Genomic DNA, 18,381 nt, shown 5'->3' with positions numbered 1-18,381 from the left:
TGGCGCAGTATGTCTCTCACATCTCGTCCGATGCCTGAACCGCGCCATAAGGGAAGGGATAAAGGAGGCAGTGAAAGAGGAAAGGAAAAAATAGGTGCCGTAGTGGATGGCTCTGGAATAATTTTGAACGCCTGGGGATCTTTAACGTGCACTGACATCACACAGCACACGGGCGCCTTAGCGTTCTGCCTCCATAAAAATGCAGCCGCAGCGGTCGCGTTCGAACCCGGGAACTTCGGATCAGTAGCTGAGCGCCCTGACCACCGAGCCACCGCGGCGGGTTTGAAAATGAAATGAAGACTGGTTTCGGGGAAAAGGAAATGGCGCAGTATTTGGCTCACATACCGGCAGACATCTGACCCGCACTGTGAGGGACGGGATAAAGGAGGAACTAACGGAAGAAAGGGAGAGGTGCCGTAGTGGAGGTGGTGGTGGTGGTGAAAACATTTATTCAGAACGGACAGGAGGTGTTTGGATCAGCCCGTAAGGGACCGATCCTTACAAACACTAGGTGGAGGTCCCTAGTTTGGGACCCCAGTGGCGGTATCCGCCGCCCGGGCGCGCCCGACTAAGGCTTGTTGGGCCTGTAAGTCGTGGCAGCCGAGCAGGGTCGCCTCCCAGTCCTCCCGGGTTGGGTTGGGGATGGGGGGAATGGCCGGGTTGGAGGGGCAGGCCCACACCATGTGATAGGTGTACGAAGACACCGCGCTACAGTGCGGGCAGTTTCCGCTAAATGAGGGGTCGAAATGCTTTATGGCTGCTGGGCACAGCAATGTATTGGTGAAGAGGCGGAGAAGGAGCCGCTCATCCGCCTTCTTGAGGCCTTTACATGGGCTAGGGAAAAGGCGATGGCTATCTTGATAGTAGGTTGCGATAGTTTTGAACGTATAGACCGGATTAACATCGGGTTCCTGATCAGGTGGGGAGGAGAAAAAAGTCCGGTAAGAGAGCGCGCGGGCGGCTGCGTCTGCTGCCTCGTTTCCTGCCAATCCCTGATGAGCAGGGGCCCATATGAGGTGACGGTGTGCGGGGTCCGTATCCCGTATGCAATTTTGGTATATTCGATAGGCTAGGAAGGGAGTGCAGCCTTGTTACACGTTCCGACAGGCCCCTCGCGAGTCGGTGATTATGTATTTTGAATTGGAATGTGAGGCCACGAGAGCATTCGCGACCTCTTCTGCTTGTGTTGCACTGCGGGCTCTGAAAGCGAGGCCGTTAACTGTGTTGCTGTTGTGAACTACCGCGGCCGTGTACCATCCCCCGTGGTGAGGGCCGGAGGCGTCCACGTAGTATACATCTGTTTTGTTGCCATAATATCGGGCTAGCGCTTCCGCTCGTGCCAGGCGCCAACCATTATGGCCTTCATGTGACATGTTTGCTGGAAGAGGCTGCACGTGGAGGGCACGTCTCCACAGTTCCGGGATGTAAAACCTGTCTTCCATTGGAGGGGTGTGTTGGATATGGAGTCGAGCAAGAAGGCGGCGACCCGACTCCGTTAGCGACAAGCGCGTGTACTGGTTTGTAAGGTGCGCCTCCCGGAGCTCCCGGAACGTATTCACCACCCCAAGGGCCTTAAGCCGGCTGTTTGAAGTAGTGATGGGGAGGTCAAGGGCACGTTTAACAATTTTGCGAAAGATGACCTCAAGGGCGTCCTCCTCTTGTTTTCGTAGGTGGAGATAAGGAGTCGAATGGAGAATTCGACTAGTTACGAAGGCGTTTGACAGCCGCAAGGCATCCTTACTTCGTAACCCTCCGCGTTTGTTGGAAACCCGGCGGACCATGCGGCCCACCTGGTCCCCCACCTTACGGAGTTTGGCCAATGTAGTGTCTGGCCGCCTGTGTTTGTGAATGTAGAGTCCGAGTACCCGTATCTCATCACTTTCGCGTATGGGACCACTCTCGAGAGAAAGAGATATTTTAGTTGTGCACTTCTGTGATGGGCGGAGGTGCATAAATTCCGATTTTTGAGGGGAACATTGAAGACCGAAGCGGCGGGCGTAGCGGTCTACTATCGTCGCCGCTGTTTGCAGGCTGGTTTCAATGTCCCCTGTGCTGCCCTGTGTGGCCCACAGAGTGATGTCATCAGCGTACAGGGCGTGCTGCACGCCGGCGACACCACCCAGCTGGGCCGGCAGGTGCATCATGGCCAGATTGAAGAGCAGCGGGGAAAGTACCGCTCCTTGAGGGGTTCCACGCGTGCCGAGTAGGTAAGGACCATGCTATCTTGAATTCGAAGGTAGGAATAACGATCCATTAAAAATTGGCTTATGTATCGGAATGTGTTGAGGCCACAGTCGGTGTGACTTAGGTTAGTGAGTATGACCTAATGTGTTCCATTGTCAAATGCCTCTTTAAGATCCAAGGCGAGTACTACCCGTTCATTATGGGGGCATTCGAGGGGGTCAAGGACTTCCCGATTGAGTTGCAGGAGGACATCCTGTGCGGATCTGTGTGGGCGGAATCCGAACATGGTGCTCGCAAAGACATGTTTGTGTTCAAGATATGTAGATAACCGATCCCGCACCTTCGTCTCCATTAGTTTGCCCACACATGAGGTGAGAGATATGGGGCGGAGGTTATCTGTGTCAATTGGTTTGCCAGCTTTAGGAATAAAAGTTACCAAAGCCGTTTTCCATTCGATTGGCAGGGGGGTGTCCCCGCGCCAAATCGCATTGACGTATTCCTGGAGGGACTGGTATGCCAAGTCGGGCAGGTTCGTCAAAAGCTTGACGGTGACCTTATCCCGTCCTGGCGCAGTGCCCCGTTTCATTTTGGCGAGAGCCGCCCGCAGATCATGGAGCTGGAAAGGTTGATCCAGCTCCGTGTTTTCTCTGCCTGCATAAGAGTACGCAGATCCACGGGGGTCTTGGGCTGTACACAGATACTGGTCCCGGAGTTTCTGTGCCAGTTGAGTCGTGTTGCCGGGAAAAGCGTGCATGGCTCGCTGCAAAGGTTTTCGTGTTTCGGTTCGTGTTTGGGTTGGGTCGATTAGGGCTCGAAAGAGACGCCACGTGTTTCGGCTGGACATTTGTCGTGCGGCCGTGTTGCATCTATCTACCCAGTTGGAGTCGGTGAGTTGGGCCGCGTACTCTGCCGCTTTCTGGGTAAGCTCGGCAATTCGAGCTTTAAGCTTTCTATTGTGTTTTTGGCGTCGCCAACGGCGGACGAGGCTGCGACGGGCTTCCCAGACGTGTAGAAGACTGCGCGCGGGGTTTCCGTGCGCTCTTTATGAGGGCGCATCTCTCGTCCATCACCGCTGCGGGCGTAGGTGGTTATCCACGTCCGTGACCGCCTCTGAGAGCCGGATGTGTGTTTCATGCGAGAAAAGGTGTGCCAGCAGCTGTTGGGACCATGCTGTGTAGCCTTGCGCGGAAATGGGTGTATTACCAAGTGAGTTAAAATTTTTCCTGAATTTCGTCCAATCTGGGATACGGGCTTGTGTTCTGGGACGCTTGAGGGGGCTTGTGCGTAGTTTAGTGTTAACGATGCAGTGGTCGCTACCGAGGGTCTCCTCGGTGTTGAGCCAGTCTGCGTGTCGTATGTTGCGAGTGAAGGTTAAGGGCACAGGGTAAGCCCTATACTTCCCATGCATTTTAGGCCATGTTGAGGTACATGTTTCTCACTAACTAATAACAGTAGCCTAATAATACATATATCATTGTTTGCCAAATTTTGTGCTCTTTTTACTGAACTAGAATATTTGAAATGTGTTGAAAATTCGATTTTTAATAAAAATTTTTCCGGTAGTACACAAATCTGGCCTTCTTTGCGCATTTCAAAATTCATAACAGAATAACTGCTCAGGGAAATTGCTTAATTCTAGTTCAGTAGTTGGCAACACTTGTGTAGATGATTGAAAAAAAAATCAGCCGTCTGTCTCGAAAGGCATTGGAAATAATGGTACCTTTCTAAGAAAAAAAACACTGTTTTGAGATAATAGAGCGTAAATAGAAAAAAGATGTGAAAAACCATTTTTTATTCGCTGAAACGCCTCCATAGTAATTGGTTTAATAGCCCCCTGCTTCGTAGTCACTGTCGCTGTCATTTTTTCGCTTTTCGGCTTGTCGTTTTGACTGTCGGGCCTCTTTTGTAAGCTGTCGTGTTGCTCGGTCCGCAAAGTACATGCGCTTATGGTCAGCTTCCCTCAGCCACTTGATGGTGTTGCTCCCTGGGTTCAATCCACACGCCTTCAAAACGTTGGCCCGTGCGATGCTACCATCATTAAATGAAAGAACAGCATCCAGTGTTGCCATCCGTAGGGTCCGAAGCCTAACAAACACATTCTTCGGCGCGCGTTCCCAAACAACATGGTTGAACGACTCATTTGCATTTTGAGTTCGCCCATACAGGCACTTCTCTAGGAGCTCAGCCTTCGATAGCTCCCTATAAATGGGTTTGATAGCCTCCAAGACAGATGCAGGCAAACTCTCCTTGTGGAAAATCTTGAAAGCTTCGATGTCGAGGAGCTGGCGCGTTCGGCGTTCGGGATCTCATTCGGTCGTGGACATCCTTTTGCTTTTTCACGACGAGCGTAGCGGTTGCCGTGAAATTCACGCCTGACGAAGGCCTTCTTTGCCCTGGGCATCTCAACTTATCAGCAGCAACCAACACCGGCACAAATTACAATACTGATCGAAAGGGATAGCACTCGGACGCAGCTGCATGAAGGTTGCAGAAACGTGGAAAAAACGTGCAAAGCATCTCAGGATTGTCTTGGCTAAAAAATAGGAGCTGTACAATAGTTGCCAGACAATTTTTTATATGTAGCTGATTTTAGACAAGTTTTGAAATCAGGTGGTGGACTTTTTGGTTGAAAAAATTGACGTTAATCCTGAAAGGGGGCGTGGCCGCTCACTACTTGGTTTCGGAAAAAGCGTTCTTCAGCCATAAATATGGCTTTCTGAGGAAAGTGCGATCATGGAACATGTGTAGAAAGAATTGAACTTCTAAAATTCCAAAAGAAAAAAAAACGATTTTTTTCTAATTTTACCTTACCCTGTGCCCAGTCCGGGCACGTATCCCGTGTCACGGAGTTTCCTAGCCGTGTTGGGTCCGTAGTGGAGAGCTCCGCTATAATTTCGGCCACCTGGAGATCTATAACGTGTCCTGACATCGCGCAGCACACGGGCGCCTTAGCGTTTCGCCTGCGTTTCGCGACCCCCTGTACTCCGGATCTGTAGACGAGCGCCCTAACCACTGAGCCACCGCGGCGGGGCTTACGGCGCCTCTTGCTCTCCTTACGAGCCCAGAATTCAATGCGAGCCCAGGAAGTAGCGATAGCGCCTGCTGCCGGACGCCAATTCGAGAATAATCATCACGGACTCCCGAAAAGCGGGCTCCTCGTCTTAGCTCTTCTGGCTCGGAGACAAACCAGCCGCTGCTGCGCTTCAGGGAAATCATAACACATAACGACAATTACCGCCTTTTCAAGGAGGAGCGAGCTTTAAAGCGCCTGCAGACAGGTACTCCATCTCTCCTGCAATCATTAAACATTACGATCCCAACACGGATGGGCAATGCCAGCACTGTGGGGAGACCTGTGATATCTGCCACGTGGTGTGGGCGTGTACTCAAAATTCCCGCCTCCCGCCTTGCCCCACGCCTTCCCGGGAGGCGTGGGAGACTGCCCTCCCCAACTGCTCCTCGCTTGAGTCCCAAAGGGCTCTGGTGAAACGGGCGCGAGACGTGGCCTCGTCATGCGGTGTCCCGAACTATGTACGTCGACCATGCCGCGGGGCCACTCTGTGGCTCCAAAACTCTATTGCACATAATAATTAATGTTTTCGCTACCACGACGCGGTTCGAGTTCATACCGAGATATGTGAAACAGTTACTGCGTCATTTCCTTTCCTGAAAACCAATTTTTCAACTTTTTCAGACCCGCCGCGGTGGCTCAGTGGTTAGAGCGCTCGGCTACTGCTCCGGAGTTCCCGGGTTCGAACCCGATCGCGGCGGCTGCGTTTTTATAGAGGAAAAACGCTAAGGCGCCCGTGTGCTGTGCGATGTCAGTGCACGTTAAAGATCCCCAGGTGGTCGAAATTATCCCGGAGCCCTCCACTATGGCACCTCTTTCTTCCTTTCTTCTTTCGATCCCTCCTTTATTCCTTCCCCTTACGGCACGTTGGGGTGTCCAACGATATATGAGACAGATACCGCGCCATTTCCTTTCCCCAAAAACCAAATAAAGAAAACTTTTTTCACGTGGTCACCTTATAAGAGTATGACGCGATATCGTTAAAGGGTCCCTGCGGTTGACTGGGGGACCCTGGCCCAGCCTTTAGCAAGCATCGATACGCTTAATTGTTACCATCACTAGTGCTTTAAGTACACACTATCGTCCATATTAATTGGTGAGGATAATTACTGACCTTACTTAACTGTTACTCTAATGTAATTCGCTTAATGTGCGACGTGAGGTATTGGCACAGAGCCTCCATTTATCCCACTCAATGGCATTCTTCAGCGGTGTAGAGTTAGCGTGCCCGACTCCAGACCCAAACGACAGCGGTTCGATTCCGCTTCACCACCTGTTTTCTTTTTCAGCGCAACTGCTTTCCTGCTTCACTACACTCTCGACCAATCACGATTTTCCATTCACGTCACAACGAAGCCGAAAACAGATATTCCGCCGAAAGGGGCCTTTAGCGCTACGGGGTTTTAAATTTCGGCCAGGGTGCTCGATTACTGAGCAAGAGGACGCGGTTCAATCCCGGCCGCGGTAGAGGCTTTTCGATGAAGGTGGTGGAACGCAAAAGGAGCCGTCTGCTACGCGATATCTAGCTATCTACCTATAAGATGGTCGAAATTATTCTTAAAAGTGCTTTTTGAGAGCAAATGGCGTAGTAACTGTCTGTCTTTACGGTGGTGGTGCTGAAAACATTTATTGGATATACACGGGACAGGAGGTATGCTTGGATCGGCCCGTAAGGGACCGCTCCTTACAAGCACTAGGTGGAGTTCCCTAGTTTGGGACCCCGGTGGAGGTGGGCGTCCCCCGGGCGTGCTCGACTAATACCCCTGTCACATGGGCACTGCAAAGGCTTTTGAGAACCAGGTCCTGATATTCAAAGGCGTAAGGAGTGCAGCTACATGGCACAAATGTTGCGCCTTTGCCGCCAAGGGCCTTGGAGGCGAAGGCGCTCGTCAGAAACCTTTGGAGCGCAAAGGCGCGGCCTTCGATAACCTGCAATCGCAGTCCATCCAACGTCAAAAAGTAACATCAAGAAAAAAATAGATGCAACCAACAATGTTTTAAAAGCACGAAAGGTGTGTCTGGCTTTGCTTTCTGTACGGATGTTTATATTGTATGCCCAGATTTCAAGGCAGTGGAAGTGTTGCAGCAACACCGAGCCCATTGGTGGCCAAGGCAATACACAAATCCTGCTGCTGCTGATGAGAGTAGCTGTTGCAGTACTTTTAATTAAGCAATCAGAATAAAAAAATTGTCTGAGCTCAACGAATGAACAGAATACACCACTTTAATTTTAAAACACTAACTTCAGCCGCCTCGAGCACAGCCGCGGGTGCTAAGCCTGATCCACTGTTTCACCTTTGGGCTGCACCGTGTAGCTGCGTCGCTGCTCCTTTAAGCTTTCTATTCTTTGGTGAAAAATGGTGCCTTTGCTGGAAAGGCCTTCGAGAAATACCGTGTGACAGGCTTCTTGGGCCTGTGAGTCGTGGCAGCTGAGCAGGGTCGCCTCCCAGTTTTCCCGGGTTGGGGATGGGGGTAATAGCCGTGACACCTAAATCGAACTAACATCTCACAATACAGGGGCATCGTGTGGTTAGTATCCATTAAAATTAAGTTTGTAAGGAAACTATGATCGTGACTCGACACATTCCACAACGTGTTCTGACGTGCTCATGAGCCAGCCACCCAGCAGTGGAGCTGATATCGCGCTCATTGCTTCCACTCCAGGTATAGTTCTGGGGTGGAGTTATACCGTGTATGGGTGAATGCAAGCCGCCTACGCTTAATTCGGTACTAGTTGAGCATTTAGATTTAGCTCACGAGCACCGAAAATGTGCACCAGGCGAAACGCGGAATCACCTGAGAAAATCCTAGTTCACGGGTAATCCAGACAATCGCTTTGGGTGCTTTCAAGGGTTGCCACGGCCACTCTGCTTTACCACTTGAGTTCTATAGAGTGACTGTATTGACTACTACGCAGCACCGACGGTGGCAGCTTACAACTTCAACGCTAACTGCGTACCAGCTGTCTTTTGGCTGGTGATGAGGGGAAAGAAAATTTCCACACAGTCACACACGCGCGCACGAGCACACAGCTCAGGTATTTCAAGATTAATGCAATTTGTTGTTCCCATTTCCTTTGAAAAAGAATTGCCCGCAATTTTCCTTTGTTGTGTTTTTTCATCGCGAATGTTTCGGCACATCGGTTACAGCGTTCGGCTACTCAGCACGAGGACGTTGAAATGTGTGGCATCCACAACTATATATAGCTGCCTAGCGAAGTTCTCTTTTGGGACAGCCACTGCCACGATGCCACTCTTGAGGTTCTTTGAGGACGCTGGCCTTATGGAGCAGTGGTAGAGACGCAGTCATTTAAATCAGCGACTCAGGCGGAGCAATTAGGGATGGTGTAGGACAGGACTGATCGGAGATCACTTCGAGAGACATTCCTCTTCCAGGTAGACTTCAGCCGGCTGACGACAACCAATGCGCCAGCATTAACGGGCGCAATTGCAGTTTAAGCCCGCTAACGTTAGGCCTAAGGCTATCACTAGATCCCAGTCGGCACGTAAGCTGGGGTAACCTCCGACTTTCAGTCTAACTTTACGTAGCTGCAATGTAAGCGTACGCACTACATGGCCCCTTAATAAGGTTAGGCCTAACGGATTTTCTTCAGCTCGCTTTACATATTGAAACGCTAATTGCGTACCTAGGCAGGAATGCTCTCAGTAAAAGAATTTGTCGGGCAAGCTGACTTCAGCTGGCTGATAAAATAAACGATATTGCGTCGACGGATTGCATGCACTTTCAATTCGCTAAGGACAGGCCTAACTGAATCCATATGCAGCTCTCCTCCTACTGTAACACATAATTGCTTATCTAAGCTGGGATTATCCCACCATCCGCGCAGAGGAACAATAACAGCGGTGCTGCCCCCGCCTGTTCGTTGTGGCTGCTGTCGCGTCGTCCTTGGGGGCGCCGCTATAATTACGATCTGCCGCGCGCTACCCGTCCATGCGTGGAAACACGGCCGGGCGGAGCGGCGGCGCAGAAGCGACCAAAGGCGGGTGGGATGTGCGCCCGCCATATTTTAACGGTGCTGCATGTGCGCAATCGGCGCACGGCTCCCGCGGTGGAGGCAAACAAAAAGTCAGACGCGAGGCCTAAAGGAACCGGAACAGTTCTACGCTGTGTAGTAGACTTGGAAGGCCAGCGTTCATAAAAAAAGTGACATTCACTTCTCTTTTTTCTAGAAATGTCTCAGTACGTGGTAATACCCGAAATCAATATGCAGCCACCGGCATTGTTACTGAGGCCGGGAAAGCATTAGGCCCCGGATTCTAATTATTTGCTACCAAAGGTCGATACAAGGAGGGCCACGACTACCAGCAGAGCTCGAAGGTATACTCATTTATCCACACGTTCATTAGGGTGGTCTCATTTATTATGCACAAAAAACTATTCAACGAATCATCAATGAAGGAATTCAACGAAGGGATTCAACGCCGGCAACGAAGAAGTTGACGACCTCGCGACCGCCGCGCAGCAACTACCTCCAAGCTCCAAGCTCCCACATTGACGATATCTAAGCGAAAGGGGCTCGTGCTGTGGGCATGTTGCATAGATTAAGTAATTCCCGGTCCGGAATGCGGAGAGATGCTCTTTTGCTAATATATGTTTTGTATGTTCGACAAGTTTTAGAAATTGGATCTGTGCTTTTTCTGGTACGGCTGCTTACAAATTTCGCTCGCTCGTTCTTTTGGAGCGGGAAGCGCTGCGGTTGTTCATTGGCCTCCCCAAATGTGTGGCCAATAAAGTGCTTTATCTTGAAGGCCGTATTCTCCATTTATTATCTAGATTTCAATTCTTAACTGTTCAGACGCACCTAAGGATATATGAGTAAGACACACCGCTCCTTGTCTGTTTTTTGTTGCCAGCCGACTTCCTTTTTTGGAGTCCACTAGCCTTGTTTTTATACTCCGTGGTAGTTATGGTACAAAATTTTCTTGAACGTTTCAATGTTCTTTTGTATAACATCCTTCCGACAAGAAACAGTGGGTACTCTGTAAAAATTGTCTGTGATGATTTTCGCGAATAACGCTAAGCATTTACCACCCCGCATTTTAAATGGATTATTAGAAGACCATTTACAAAGCCTATCTAATAGCATAACGATAGCTACTGACGCCTCCCAATGTGATGAAAAGGCAGGGGCGGGGATATATTGCCCACGTCAAGATTGCTCTTTTTATGTGCGGCTTCCCGGCGACGCCCTAATTTTCCAAGCGGAGTTTTTGGCGTAGGTGCTTGCTCTTCGCAAACTACAGCCAGCTTTCTTTTCAGTGTCTGTCATAACAGACTCTCTTTCTTTGTGTTCGTCGCTTGTTTCGGCTGTCGATTGGTCAATTCAAAGCACCTTCCATTCCTTACTCCTTCCGCATTTGAGTCTTATTCACATGATATGCGGGCCAGGTCATAGCGGTGTGACGGCCAATGAAGTTGCGGACTGCCTAGCAAAGGCGTCCCTCAATGGCCCCGTGCTACCTATCGTTCCGGCTACAGCGTACATTACAGCAGCGAGGTTCCGGCGACAAAATTTGTTAAGAATGACAACTGGATCTCTTTTAACGTCTGATGATTACATGCACCTGAGGTATTCGTGGAGCAGGCAATCATGCCATTCACGGCAGGTTGAAGGGTCATTAATGCTCCGCTGCCGGATTCCACCCTTAAAGTTTTATTTGCACAGGTCTGTTTTGGCGCTTAATCCCGTCTGCGTGTTCTGTGGTGAGCACGAAACCATAGACCAGTTTTTGTTGTTTTGTCACCGGTACACCATGATGCGAAGACGGTTTTTAGAAAAACATTTACAACAGCTCGGACTTTGTTTGGACAGCCCAGTATTATGGTCGTTTGGAGCCAACATAAATGGGTACAGCCACAAGTCTGTTTTCACTGCCGTGCAAAATTTTTTAATGTAATCAAAACGGCTACCTTGTTAATTTTTTTAAATATTTCAATATGTTTTATTTTTACATATATTATTATCATTTAACTACTCGGCTATAAACATCAGTCTCGATCTCCTGCGTGCGTTCTGTATTTCCCGTTTCATTTCGTTGTCCCTTTTTGTTTACTTCTTCCGTCCTTACCATTCATTTTAATTACGTCCAGGAATTATTTACCCCAAAAACTCTCTCTTCCCCCGAATTTTTGGCCAGTCCCCCTATGTGGGCATGTTCCATAGGATGTGGCAACAACAACTACCTGCAAGCGATCTGCCCCTTGCGCTGGAGGACGTGCGTGCGGTCATCCAGGACATCTCCATCTCCGAAAGCATCACGCCGACAAACGCATCGCAGGAGGTGAGCGCAACGACAGCATCACCGGCTTTCACGCACTTACGCGGTCGCAACGTACACTGATCCCCCGAGCGCGCATTGGCTGCGTGTCGCACGGGGAACAACGGGATCGTCAGGGAATCGCGACGAGTGATGTGTGAGACGCAAGCGGTGCAGTGGAAACGCAAGAGCACCTGCTCCTTCACTGTGCCGCGTTCGCCTATGCTTGTTGCGATATGCTTGCGGCCTATAGGGCGCTGGACATACTACCAGACTCACTCAAGACGACATTCTGGCAGCAGGGCAGTGCGCACACCCTTGAGGGAAGCTTGGTGAGCGTCTGTGCATTCCTCGAACAGATGGGCTTGACGTGGCGTCTGTTCTCCGCCAGGTAGTTACACGCAGTGACCGAATGCTCCTCAAGTTCTACCTTGGACGATTAATAACTGGACGCCCCACTCCAGTTGTAGTCAACATAGTGCTGTGCACGTGTGTTATTATTGCGCCATCATGAACTAGTCACGTGCACAACCTGGACACATTTCTTACTGTGTAAATTGTTTATGTATATTACCTCTCCCCCTGTCCTCTCTTCCTGTCCCCTCACCTCTTTCATTTCATTTCTCCATTCTGGCTGCTGTCTTTTATTTCAGCTGCCCCAGCTCAGGTGCTTCAGTATCGATGGCAGTTACCAGGGCTAGCAAAAACTTTTCCTTCCTCTTTGCTCATTATTTTAATAAAACTACTTACTATTCCTCTCTGTCACTAATATGCAACCGGCAATATGACCCCACATGCCAAAATTGCTACAATGGAGAACCGTACTTCCCCGGTTCGTAACCCGACCGCGGCGGCTGCGTTTCGATGGAGGGAAAACGCAAAGGCGTACGTGTGCTGTGCGATTTCAGTGCGCGTTAAAGATATTATTATATAATTATAATTGGTTTTGGGGGAAAGGAAATGGCGCAGTATCTGTCTCATATATCGTTAAACACCTAAACCGCGCCGTAATGGAAGGGACAAGGGAGGGAGTGAAAGAAGAAGGGAAGAAGGAGGTGCCGTAGTGGAGGACTCCGGAATAATTTCGACCACCTGGGGATCTTTAACGTGCACTGACATCGCACAGCACACGGGCGCCTTAGCGTTTTTCCTCCATAAAAACGCAGCCGCCGCGGTCGGGTTCGAACCCGGGAACTCCGGAGCAGTAGCCCAGCGCTCTAACCACTGAGCCACCGCGGCGGGTCTGAGAAAAGTTGAAAAATTGGTTTTCAGGAAAGGAAATGAGGCAGTAACTGTTTCACATATCTCGATATGAACTCAAACCGCGTCGTAGTGGCGAAAACATTAATTATGATGTGCAATAGAGTTTTGGAGCCACAGAGTGGCCCCGCGGCATGGTCGACGTCCATAGTTCGGGACACCGCATGACGAGGCCACGTCTCGCGCCCATTTCACCAGAGCCCTTTGGGACTCAAGCGAGGAGCAGTTGGGGAGGGCAGTCTCCCACGCCTCCCGGGAAGGCGTGGGGGAAGGCGGGAGGCGGGAATTTTGAGTACACGCCCACACCACGTGGCAGATATCACAGGTCTCCCCACAGTGCTGGCATTGCCCATCCGTGTTGGGATCGTAATGTTTAATGATTGCAGGAGAGATGGAGTACCTGTCTGCAGGCGCTTTAAAGCTCGCTCCTCCTTGAAAAGGCGGTAATTGTCGTTATGTGTTATGATTTCCCTGAAGCGCAGCAGCGGCTGGTTTGTCTCCGAGCCAGAAGAGCTAAGACGAGGAGCCCGCTTTTCGGGAGTCCGTGATGATTATTCTCGAATTGGCGTCCGGCAGCAGGCGCTATCGCTACTTCCTGGGCTCGCATTGAATTCTGGGCTCGTAAGGAGAGCAAGAGGCGCCGTAAGCCCCGCCGCGGTGGCTCAGTGGTTAGGGCGCTCGTCTACAGATCCGGAGTACAGGGGGTCGCGAAACGCAGGCGAAACGCTAAGGCGCCCGTGTGCTGCGCGATGTCAGGACACGTTATAGATCTCCAGGTGGCCGAAATTATAGCGGAGCTCTCCACTACGGACCCAACACGGCTAGGAAACTCCGTGACACGGGATACGTGCCCGGACTTAACCTTCACTCGCAACATACGACACGCAGACTGGCTCAACACCGAGGAGACCCTCGGTAGCGACCACTGCATCGTTAACACTACACTACGCACACGCCCCCTCAAGCGTCCCAGAACACAAGCCCGTATCCCAGATTGGACGAAATTCAGAAAATTTTTTAACTCACTTGATAATATACCCATTTCCGCGCAAGGCTACACAGCATGGTCCCAACAGCTGCTGGCACACATTTCCTCGCATGAAACACACATCCAGCTCTCAGAGGCGGTCACGGACGTGGATAACCACCTTCTACACCTCTGGGAAGACCGTCGCCGCCTCGTCGGCCGTTGGCGACGCCAAAAACACAATAGAAAGCTTAAAGCTCGAATTGCCGAGCTTACCCAGAAAGCGGCAGAGTACGCGGCCCAACTCGCCGACTCCAACTGGGTAGATAGATGAAACACGGCCGCGCGACAAATGTCCAGCCGAAACACGTGGCGTGTTTTTCGAGCCCTAATCGACCTAACCCAAACACGAACCGAAACACTAAAACATTTGCAGCGAGCCATGCACGCTTTTCCCGGCAACACGACTCAACTGGCACAGAAACTTCGGGACCAGTATCTGTGTACAGCCCAAGACCCCCGTGGATCTGCGTACCCTGTTTAAATCCTTTTTATCGTTGCTTTATGCTCTTTCCCGTAGTAAAGGAAAAACAAAACACAGTTGCTGGGCGATTCAGATTCATCAGGTAATTTGATGGTAGTCGATGTACTATAGCCTACACTCTTTATCACACTGCCTTCTTAACATGACTTGAGGCAGCAGTTGGGAGCAGCCATGTCCACCCCCACAACTGGAATCCCAAGAGCAGCCACCCGGTTCGGCTTCTGGCCCAGAAGAGCGTACACGTTTGTCGGCACGTAGATGACGTCACCGCGCCTCGAGATAGCAGGCAGAGAGAGGCTGTTCGCGTCAGGTATCTTGCGGGACAACATGGTCTTTCTGACACCGAATACGTACGAGCGCGCCCCCAAAAGGCTTGCGAAAAACGTTTTCGAAACGTTTGGAACTGGAATATCGGAGGCGACGATTTCCGCGGGCACCATCACCCGGAGCTTATTCAGTTCCTGCGAGATTTGTCCCTTGGACGCCATCCCACCCGGACCATTTTGTCAATGTACCGTGGACGACGACACCGGGCAAGTATTTGGGCGTTCCGCTCGATGCTTATCGCGAAAGCGAGGAGTATTGGAAACAGCAAACGAAAGAAGCACGTGACAGAGCTGGAAAATGGAAAGGCACCAATCTCTCCATTTTCGCCAGAGCTACAGTCTGCGACCTGTTTTTTATTAGCAAGCTCTGGTATGGGATGCAGGTTTTGCATTGCTCTCGGGTGCACATTCAGAAGTTACACCGGATTTTTGCCGTCTTTATATGGGCTTCCGAATGGGAACGTTGACGCCGAACGAACCTGTTCCGGCGGGTAAAAGACGGGGGGTTGGGGCTAGGGCACCTCTTTTTAAGGCAGCTGGTGAACCGTTTTTTGTTTTTTCGCGACGTCTCAGACCCGTTCTTGCGCACCGTGTGCCAGGTGAGGCTGCGGCGATTGCTGCCCGAGTTTGTTGTTACCACAGAAGAGCTCTCGGGTGGAATTTTTGGTTACTACAAAGAGATTGTAGCAAGTGTTAGGTTTCTTTCAGCGCGTTTTTCTGGCGATTATTTGTATAAAACTAAAAGAAAGAAGTTGTACCATGATCTTTGTAATGTTGTTTTCCCAGAGCCTATGTACAGGGCCTTGTACAGTGGAGGCCCTGGAGCTGATGTTTTAAAAAGGGTAAAGAAAATGCAGGCGCCACCAGGAGTAAAGACCTTCTTTTTTAAATTACACACCGGGACACTCCCAGTTAAAAAGTATTTGGAAGGAAATGATTTCTTTTTACCGTGGGGATCGAACTGCTTAATTTGTAAACAGCCCGAAACAATAGACCATGTTTTTTTGCATTCCTGGGATGGAGTTTATTTTTGGGATGTGTTACAAAGGACAATAAAGAAAGAGCTACCACTTGACGCGCAGGGAATTCGTTGTTTAAGCACAGACAATGAGGATGGGGTACCATTTGATCTCATAATGCTCTTGGGCCTCCACAGTATATGGCGCTCCAGAATGGCAGGCTATTATTGTGACAAAGACGCACGACCTGCCCGAATTTATTTTCGGGAAAGAATGGACTGCTTTCTGGCCATCCAGAAAGCAGCTGCGGAGCCTCCCGAGTGGCTCTCGAGGCTAGAGCCGCTCTGTATGCTTCGTGAATTTTAGTATGACGAAGCCAGACTCATGATGGCTGACCACGACAGTGTCGTATGTACATAGCGTTTTGTGTTTTTTGTTGAGTGTTTTTTGTGTAAATGTTATGGGTCAAAGCCAGGCAATAAAGAAAAAAAAGCGTCGGTGGTATAGTGGTTAGCATAGCTGCCTTCCAAGCAGTTGACCCGTGTTCGATTCCCGGCCGACGCATGTCTTTTTTTTTTCATGCACAATTTTTATTGTAACCCTCCTTTGGTCGATTAAGTAATGCTGTCCAGAAAACTTATGCTGACCAACCACCAGTTGCCCCGCCTCGGTGGCTCAGTGGTTAGGGCGCTCGACTACTGATCCGGAGTTCCCGGGTTCGAACCACACCGCGGCGGCTGCGTTTTTGTGGAGGAAAAACGTTAAGGCGCCCGTGTCCTGTGCGATGTCAGTGCACGTTAAAGATCCCCAGGTGGCCGAAATTCTTCCGGAGCCCTCCACTACGGCACCTCTTCCTTTCTTCTTTCACTCCCTCCTTTATCCCTTCCCTTACGGCGCGGTTCAGGTGTCCAACGGTATATGAGACAGATACTGCGCCCTTTCATTTCCCCCCATAACCAATTATATATATATATATATATATATATATATATATATATATATATATGTCCACCAGACAAGTAATATGGCGATAAATTCCGTACCCAGGATGTCCATCGTAGAGTATCGACTGGATGTTGCGGCAGATAATGAATAAAAAAAATGCCACCTGCAAACCGTCCAGGCATGTTTTCTTCTAACTTACCATGAAGCACTATTCTTGCGCGTTTCTCTGCAGCAAGCTTCAGTTCGTGCTTCTAAGTTGCGGAAGTTTTACCTAATCATTAATCCTTCTTTTTAATTACATCGGTATGCCCTTTGCCATTCCGTATAAACTCGATGATAAAAAAAACACGAAAGCGATGCGGTTAACTACAGAGACTAGAATAACGGCTCATCATGCCTCAGCTCTTGGCTGTCCGAGTGGAGTTTCGTGCCCCCAGAACAATTTACTCAGATGTCTTTATATTATTTGTGTACTTTTCTGCATTGTTCTTTTGTGTTTACTTTCATTTATTTGCGCAGTTTTTACCGAACGATGTATGGATGTAATTGAAATGAAGAATTTGTGCCTAGGTGAAACTTCCGCGGAGGGAGGCAACCAAATGCATAACAATACTGAAACTTACTGCACAAAAAGGAGAAATAGTAACCATTTGAAAAAATATCGAAGCAAACGCACAGGCGGACCTTGTAGGCAGCGGAAGTTTGTCAATATCTGCTGCGACATCGAAGCGCCTATTACGGCGAAGGTGGTGGATAAGAAATTCACAGGTATGTTATTTTACTGATGATTATGCATTTATTATTAAAGATTAAAATGACTGCGTCGGCCGGGAATCGAGCCCGGGTCAACTGCTTGGAAGGCAGCTATGCTAACCACTATACCACCGACGCCCGATAGACGTTCTCCGTTATACGCGGGATTTTCCGCTACATCCATTCACAGCAGCTCTGTCTTGTATGCGAGCAGCTACTAACGCTGCTGTGGGTCGTTAAAGCGAGAAAATAAAAAAAAATGACTGCGTCAGCCGGGAATCGAACCCGGGTCGACTGCTTGGAAGGCAGCTATGCTAACCACTATACCACCGACGCCTTTTTTTTCTTTATTGCCGGACTTCGACAGAATACAACAAAAAGCATACACGTGTAGACACCCAAACTACAAAAAGGTAGCCTACAGCCCCCAGAGGGCCAGGCCTTGTCAGTTTAAAATTCCCTGAGTTCCGTCAAAGGTTCGAGCTTTGAAAGCCACTCAGGGGGAGATGCTTGTGTTTTCAGCACCTCAATGAACTTGCGCATTGTCTCACTGAAATACAATCGCGCAGGCCGCGCATCCGGGTCACAATGAAAACCTGCCATTCGGTAGCGCCATATGCTATGGAGGCCCGCGAGCATTACTAAATCCAACGGCATGCCATCTTCTTTTGCTGTAGGCAGGAATCGGATTCTATACGGATCCAATGGTAATTCTTTTTTGATGGTCCTTTGAAGGACGTCCCAAAAATATACCCCTTCGCAACAGTGCATGAAAACGTGGTCGATTGTTTCTGGTTGTTTACATATAAGGCAGTGGGATCCCCAAGGTAGATAAAACCCCTTTTTTTCTTGGAAAGATTTTACAGACAGAGTCCCGGTGTGAAGCTTGAAGAAGAAATTTTTTGTTCCCGGTGGGACCTGCATTTTTTTCACCCGTTTCAGGACATCTTTGCCTGGGCCTCCGGAGCATATTGCCCTGTACATTGGTTCCGGCAATAACACGTTACATACATCCTTATACAATGTTTTCCTCTGAACAGCACTTAAATAATTTTTTGAAAATCTCGCCGTCAAAAACCTGACGCCAAACACAAC

The 18,381-nt window shown here is 49.7% G+C and overlaps 4 non-coding genes and 1 pseudogene across 4 annotated transcripts; 1 reads left to right on the top strand and 4 right to left on the bottom strand.

Moving 5' to 3' along the window:
* Nucleotides 1-521: 521 nt before the first annotated feature.
* On the bottom strand, nucleotides 522-2,144 carry LOC144104966 (uncharacterized; annotated as a pseudogene).
* Nucleotides 2,145-12,699: 10,555 nt separating this feature from the next.
* On the bottom strand, nucleotides 12,700-12,771 carry TRNAS-ACU (transfer RNA serine (anticodon ACU)). Its single transcript has one exon. It is a non-coding gene; the product is annotated as a tRNA-Ser (tRNA).
* A 3,309-nt stretch (nucleotides 12,772-16,080) lies between these two features.
* TRNAG-UCC (transfer RNA glycine (anticodon UCC)) lies at nucleotides 16,081-16,152 on the top strand. Its single transcript has one exon. It is a non-coding gene; the product is annotated as a tRNA-Gly (tRNA).
* A 1,200-nt stretch (nucleotides 16,153-17,352) lies between these two features.
* Nucleotides 17,353-17,424, bottom strand: TRNAG-UCC (transfer RNA glycine (anticodon UCC)). The gene has a single exon. It is a non-coding gene; the product is annotated as a tRNA-Gly (tRNA).
* A 126-nt stretch (nucleotides 17,425-17,550) lies between these two features.
* TRNAG-UCC (transfer RNA glycine (anticodon UCC)) lies at nucleotides 17,551-17,622 on the bottom strand. Its single transcript has one exon. It is a non-coding gene; the product is annotated as a tRNA-Gly (tRNA).
* Nucleotides 17,623-18,381: the final 759 nt, after the last annotated feature.

Source organism: Amblyomma americanum, chromosome 1 (assembly GCF_052857255.1).
Source record: "Amblyomma americanum isolate KBUSLIRL-KWMA chromosome 1, ASM5285725v1, whole genome shotgun sequence".
NCBI lineage: Eukaryota > Metazoa > Arthropoda > Arachnida > Ixodida > Ixodidae > Amblyomma > Amblyomma americanum.
This window is presented reverse-complemented; position numbering and strand designations above follow the sequence as displayed.